The 7,500-nt window shown below is 45.1% G+C and overlaps 1 pseudogene; it reads right to left on the reverse strand.

The window, feature by feature from the left end:
- The window catches only part of LOC124020917, a 115,030-nt pseudogene that overhangs the window by 49,802 nt on the left and 57,728 nt on the right, over nt 1-7,500 (reverse strand).

A 7,500-nucleotide genomic window follows, 5' to 3' on the forward strand; every position in this document is an offset into this window, starting at 1 on the left:
GATCTCCGGGAAGAGGGTTGGACTGAAAACCTACAGGACAGTAGATCTCCAGGAAGAGGGTTGGACTGAAAACCTACAGGACAGTAGATCTCCAGGAAGAGGGTTGGACTGAAAACCTACAGGACAGTAGATCTCCAGGAAGAGGGTTGGACTGAACCTACAGAACAGTAGATCTCCAGGAAGAGGTGTGGACAGCCCTGATTTAGTCTATGGCAATTAGGGAATAGGACATTTGGCATGTCGAACTGCTATGTGTGCTCGCTGCGCTTCGTTGTTGTTGATGACAGTAGTTGACCAGGAGAACAGACCAGAACAATATAGAGAGGTGATGACAGTAGATGACCAGGAGAACAGACCAGAACAATATAGAGGGTTGATGACAGTAGATGACTGATGACCAGGAGAACAGACCAGAACAATATAGAGAGATGATGACAGTAGATGACCAGGAGAACAGACCAGAACAGGACAATGACTCTAAGCACACAGCCAAGACAACGCAGGAGTGGCTTTGGGACAAGTCTCTGAACGTCTTTGAGTGGCCCAGCCAGAGCCCGGACTTGAACCCGACCGAACATCTCTGGAGAGACCTGGAAATAGATGTGCAGCAACGCTCCCCATCCAACCTGACAGAGCTTGAGAGGATCTGCAGAGAGGAGTGGGAGAAACTCCCCAAATACAGGTGTGCCAAGCTTGTAGCTTCATACCCAAGAAGACTCAAGGTTGTAATCGCTGCCAAAGGTGCTTCAACAAAGTATTGACATATTGGCCATGTTCTGTTATAATCTCCACCCGGCACAGCCAGAAGAGGACTGGCCACACCACCTAGCCTGGTTCCTCTCTAGGTTTCTTCCTAGGTTTTGGCCTTTCTAGGGAGTTTTTCCTTGCCACCGTGCTTCTACACCTGCATTGCTTGCTGTTTGGGGTTTTAGGCTGGGTTTCTGTACAGCACTTTGAGATATCAGCTGATGTACGAAGGGCTATATAAATACATTTGATTTGATTTGATACTGAGTAAAGGGTCTGAATACTTATGTCAATGTGATATTTCAGATTTTATTTTTAATACATTTGCAAACATTTCTAAAAACATGTTTTTTGCTTTGTCATTATGGAGTATTGTGATGTCATTATGGGATATTGTGATGTCATTATGGGGTATTGTGATGTCATTATGGGTATTGTGATGTCATTATGGGGTATTGTGATGTCATTATGGAGTATTGTGATGTCATTATGGGATATTGTGATGTCATTGTGGGGTATTGTGATGTCATTATGGAGTATTGTGATGTCATTATGGAGTTTGCGTAGATTGATGAAGGGGGGAAAAAATGATTTAATCCATTTTAGAGTAACGTAACAAAATTTGGAAAAAAAGTCAAGGGGTCTGAATACTTTCTGAATTATTGTCGAGGGAATTATACTGTTGACACAGAGTTCACAGAGAAGAAGGGACAATAGACCAAAACATATTGGTCCAATATATCAGCTAATTCATGGAAATCATTCACTGTGTCGTGAGAGAGGTGGAGATTTTTTTAATTTTTTATTTCATTTAACTTTTATTTATTAATAAGTCAAGAACATGTTCTTCTTTTACAATGAACCCTCCCCTAACCCGGACAACGCTGGGCCAATTGTGCATTATGGGACTCCCTATCACGATCCGGTTGTGAGACAGAGAGAGAAATAGAGAGAGAGAGACATGGAGAGAGATGGAGAGATTGAAAGCAAGAGAGATAGATGGGGAGAGAGATTGAAAGAGAGAGAGAGATGGGGAGAGAGATTGAAAGAGAGAGAGAGAGAGAGAGGGGGGAGAAAGACTGAAAGACAGAGGGGGAGAGTTTTTTTTATGTGCTTTGATTGGGTTTGAGTGGGTGCGGTGTGTGTGTGTGTGTGTGTGTGTGTGTGTGTGTGTGTGTGTGTGTGTGTGTGTGTGTGTGTGTGTGTGTGTGTGTGTGGGCGTTGATGGGGGAGGGAGAATATATAATATCAAATTTGCGGGAGAGATGTTGCCGCCGGTAACAGAGAGACAACAACCAATCAGCATACACCACCTCTCCATCATAACAGGATGATTTGTGACATGTATGAATGACAGAGAGACACAGGAGAGAGAAAGAGACACAGAAAGGGACAGAGAGAGAGAGAAAGAGAAAGAGAGAGAGAGAGAGAGAGAGAGAGAGAGAGAGAGAGAGAGAGAGAGAGAGAAGAGAGAGAGAGAGAGAGAAAGAGAGAGAGAGAAAGAGAAAGAGACACAGAAAGAGACAGAGAGAGAGAAAGAGACACAGAAAGAGACAGAGAAAGAGACAGAGAGAGAGAGAGAGAGAGAGAAAGAGACACAGAAAAGAGAGAGAGAGAAAGAGAAAGAGACACAGAAAGAGACAGAGACACTTCCAAACCTCTATGTGGTTTCCTTGTTAGCCACATATTATCTCCCCCTCTCTCTCCTTCTCTCTCTATCCCCATATCTCTCTCTCTCTCGCTCTCTGTCCCTCTACCTGTCTCCCCCCATCTCTCTCACTCTCCCCATATCTCTCTCACTCTCCCCATATCTCTCTCACTCTCCCCATATCTCTCTCACTCTCCCCATATCTCTCTCACTCTCCCCATATCTCTCTCTCCCCCATATCTCTCTCACTCTCCCCATGTCTCTCTCACTCTCCCCATGTCTCTCTCTCTCTCACTCTCCCCATGTCTCTCTCACTCTATCCCCATATCTCTCTCTCTCTCGCTCTCTGTCCCTCTACCTGTCTCTCCCCCCATCTCTCACTCTATGCCCATTTCTCTCTCTCTCACTCTATCACATATCTATCATCTCTCTCTCTCTCTCTCTCTCTCACTCTCCCCATATCTCACTCTCTCGCTCTCTGTCCCTCTACCTCTCGCTCCCCCATCTCTCTCTCACTATCTCTCTGATTCTCCCCATATCCCTCACTCTCTCAATATCTCTCTCACTCTATCCCCATCTCTCTCTCACACACTTCCCATATCTCACTCTCTCGCTCTCTGTCCCTCTACCTCTCTCTCCCCCCATCTCTCTCTCACTATCTCTCTGACTCTCCCCATATCTCTCTCTCTCAATATCTCTCTCACTCTATCCCCATCTCTCTCTCACTCCCCATATCTCACTCTCTCGCTCTCTGTCCCTCTACCTCTCTCTCCCCCCCATATCTCTCTCACTCTCCCCATGTCTCTCTCACTCTCCCCATGTCTCTCTCACTCTCCCCATGTCTCTCTCACTCTATCCCCATATCTCTCTCTCTCTCGCTCTCTGTCCCTCTACCTGTCTCTCCCCCCATCTCTCACTCTATGCCCATCTCTCTCTCTCTCTCACTCTATCCCCATCTCTCTCTCTCTCTCTCTCACTCTCCCCATATCTCACTCTCTCGCTCTCTGTCCCTCTACCTCTCGCTCCCCCCATCTCTCTCTCACTATCTCTCTGATTCTCCCCATATCCCTCACTCTCTCAATATCTCTCTCACTCTATCCCCATCTCTCTCTCACACACTTCCCATATCTCACTCTCTCGCTCTCTGTCCCTCTACCTCTCTCTCCCCCCATCTCTCTCTCACTATCTCTCTGACTCTCCCCATATCTCTCTCTCTCAATATCTCTCTCACTCTATCCCCATCTCTCTCTCACACACTCCCCATATCTCACTCTCTCGCTCTCTGTCCCTCTACCTCTCTCTCCCCCCCATCTCTCTCTCACTATCTCTCTCACTCTCCCCCCATCTCTCTCTCATTCTCCTCCCATATCTCTCTCTTCCTCCTCGCTCCGTGCCTTTCATAAGGCTATCACGATAATTAGTGTGATAGAATTTTTCCTAATTGTTCATATTGTTTCCTAGTGTAGTAGTAGTAGACATAATCACAGGTAGTTACTGTTCCCCTTTCGTCACAGGTCCGGGGCCAGATGTTATCTCTGAGCACTGAGGTGAAGGTGAGGCTCTCAGTGGAGAATAACAGGTTCTAGATCAGTTCTCAGAGGGAACTGTTTATCTATACATAGATCTCAGTCTGGTGATTGTCCTGTTCTCACACACAGAGAGGAAAATATATAGGTTTCATTATAGTCTGTCCATCCCAACGGTAACAAGACTCATTAACCTAGTTCTATTATAGATACCATAGAAACTTCACACTTCTCTTTTAATATACGGGTAACTGCCAGAATAAAGGAAACACCTACATAGTGTTTTAATAAGGCGTTGGGTCACCAACCACCAGGTAACTGCCAGAATAAAGGAAACACCTACATAGTGTCTTAATAAGGCGTTGGGTCACCAACCACCAGGTAACTGCCAGAATAAAGGAAACACCAACATAGTGTCTTAATAAGGCATTGGGCCACCAGGTAACTCCCAGAATAAAGGAAACACCAACATAGTGTCTTAATAAGGCATTGGGCCACCAGGTAACTGCCAAAATAAAGGAAACACCAACATGTTTAAATAAAGGTCAAATGTATAACTTCTTGGATAGCTCTTAATTTTTGGATAAAAAACACGTTCCCATTTTAAACAAGATATTTTGTCACGAAAAGATGTTTGACTATGCATCTAATTGACAGTTTTGGAAAGAAAACACTCTGATGTTTCCAAAACTGCAAAGATATTGTCTGTGAGTGCCACGAACTAATGCTACAGGCGAAACCAAGATGAAATTTCAAACAGGAAGTGCCCCAGATTTTGAAGGCGCTGTGTTCCAATGTTTCCTTATATGGCCGTGAATGCGCCAGGAATGAGCCTACACTTTCTGTCGTTTCCGCAAGGTGTCTGCAGCATTGTGACGTATTTGTAGGCATATCATTGGAAGATTGACCATAAGAGACTACATCTACCAGGTGTCCTTGGTGTCGCTTGGTGTCCTCCGTCGCAATTATTGCGTAATCTCCAGCTGCGTGTATTCTTCCATTTGCTTCAGAGGAGAAACCCAACTGCCATGAATGATTTATCATCGAATAGATATGTGAAAAACACCTTGAGGATTGATTCTAAACAACGTTTCTGTCGATATTATGGAGTTAATTTGGAAAAAAGTTTGGCGTTGTAATGACTGAATTTTGGGGGGGTTTTCTTAGCCAAATGTGATGAACAAAACGGAGCGATTTCTCCTACATAAATAATATTTTTGGAAAAAATGAACATTTGCTATCTAACTGAGAGTCTCCTCATTGAAAACTTCAGAAGATTTTATTTGAATGCTTTTCTTGTTTTTGTGAAAATGTTGCTGAATGCTAGGCTTAATGCTATGCTAGCTATCAATACTCTTACACAAATGCTTGTGTAGCTATGGTTGAAAAGCATATTTTGAAAATCTGAGATGACAGTGTTGTTAACAAATGGCTAAGCTTGTGAGTGAATATATTTATTTCATTTAATTTGCGATTTTCATGAATAGTTAACGTTGCGTTATGGTAATGAGCTTGAGGCTATGATTACGCTCCCGGATACGGGATTGCTCAACGCAAGAAGTTAATTAACTCAGGAACCACACCTGTGTAGCCTACTCTCTCCAACGAACTGCTCAGAAGGAGAGTTACGGACTACGGAAGCCTCACCGACGCCAAAGCAAGATGGCCGCCATATTTTAATAACTCTCGCTTTTGCCTGAACGGGCTTTGTGGACTGAAAAACTCCAAGAGACACTAAAAAAAATCTTAAAGCAAGAGAGACTAAAAGCATCTTGAAAGGTGAAACTCTTGCTGTTGTGTCGTTCTCCTTGTTGCCTGTATAGTCGGGGAACAGCCAATACTTTTCCTGATGGTGGAGAATTCGGGAATCTGAGTAAACCACTACCTTTTTTTCCCCACACATTTATTCTTGTTTTTTTTTTCGCAAACCGTGTCAAATCCCGGAGTTGGAAACTTGGAAAACTATGCTTGGACAACTCCTAGATCTTCATGAAGTCATACCTCCAATTACCACGGTAGAGCCTCACAAGGTTTTCCCTGGAAGCTCAAAGGGGACCAGTTGAAGCAACTGCTCGTCAGGTCACTAAAAAGGACTGACGGTGATGGTCAGCTGACCATGACACAACATGGTCAGCTCTTCTAGCCCCCTATCTCAAAGGAGAGATGTGAAAAGCCTGTCAGGATCCAAAGACAGTAGAGGCCAATAACTATGACAATTTGAAGGAGACCCCTTTTTATATATTTTTATTTATTTCACCTTTATTTAACCAGGTAGGCTAGTTGAGAACAAGTTCTCATTTACCATTGCGACCTGGCCAAGATAAAGCATAGCAGTGTGAACAGACAACACAGAGTTACACATGGAGTAAACAATTAACAAGTCATGTTAATTGTACCAGCCCCCAGTGGTTCAGAACCTGGGAATACCAAGCTGGACAGACATTACGGGCCCAACAGATCAGGGTTCAACCCCTTTACCAGCCCCCAGTGGTTCAGAACCTGGTGAACACCAAGCTGGACAGACATTACGGGCCCAACAGATCAGGGTTCAACCCCTTTACCAGCCCCCAGTGGTTCAGAACCTGGTGAACACCAAGCTGGACAGACATTCTGGGCCCAACAGATCAGGGTTCAACCCCTTTATCAGCCCCCAGTGGTTCAGAACCTGGGAACACCAAGCTGGACAGACACTCCGGGCCCAACAGATCAGGGTTCAACCTGTTTACCAGCCCCCGGTGGTTCAGAACCTGGGAATAACAAGCTGAAGGACTAAAGGACTAAAGGGTTGAGTCCTGGGAGGAGAAGTGTTCCAGTTAGAAAGAGCACTAATTAGGCACCTTCTTGAGAAGGTTACTCCTGGGAAGGGTACTCCTGGGAAGGGTACTCCTGAGAAGGGTACTCCTGAGAAGGGTACTCCTGAAATGGGTACTCCTGAAATGGGTACTCCTGAAAAGGGTACTCCTGGGAAGGGTACTCCTGAGAAGGGTACTCCTGAAAAGGGTACTCCTGGGAAGGGTACTCCTGAGAAGGGTACTCCTGAGAAGGGTACTCCTGAGAAGGGTACTCCTGAGAAGGGTACTCCTGAAATGGGTACTCCTGAAAAGGGTACTCTTTGGAAGGGGAACTCCTGGGAAGGGGAACTCCTGAGAAGGGTACTCCTGGGAAGGGTACTCCTGGGAAGGGTACTCCTGGGAAGGGGAACTCATGGGAAGGGAACTCATGGGAAGGGTACTCCTGAAAAGGGAACTCATTAAAGGGGAACTCATTAAAGGGGAACTCATTTAAGGGGAACTCATTAAAGGGAAACTCATGAAAGGGGAACTCATGAAAGGGGAACTCATGAAAGGGCAACTCATGAAAGGGGAACTCATATAAGGGGAACTCGTGAAAAGAGGAGTATCCCCAGGGTAGGTAGTGTGTGTGCGTATGTGTGAGTGAGTGAATGTGTGGGTCTCTAACAAAAAGGCAGAGATGGATGCACAAATTGACCAACCCAGGAAATCACACACAGACACACACACAGACACACACAGACATAGACACACACAGACACACACACACACAGAGGGTTTTATACTC

Source organism: Oncorhynchus gorbuscha, unplaced genomic scaffold (genome assembly GCF_021184085.1).
Source record: "Oncorhynchus gorbuscha isolate QuinsamMale2020 ecotype Even-year unplaced genomic scaffold, OgorEven_v1.0 Un_scaffold_985, whole genome shotgun sequence".
NCBI lineage: Eukaryota > Metazoa > Chordata > Actinopteri > Salmoniformes > Salmonidae > Oncorhynchus > Oncorhynchus gorbuscha.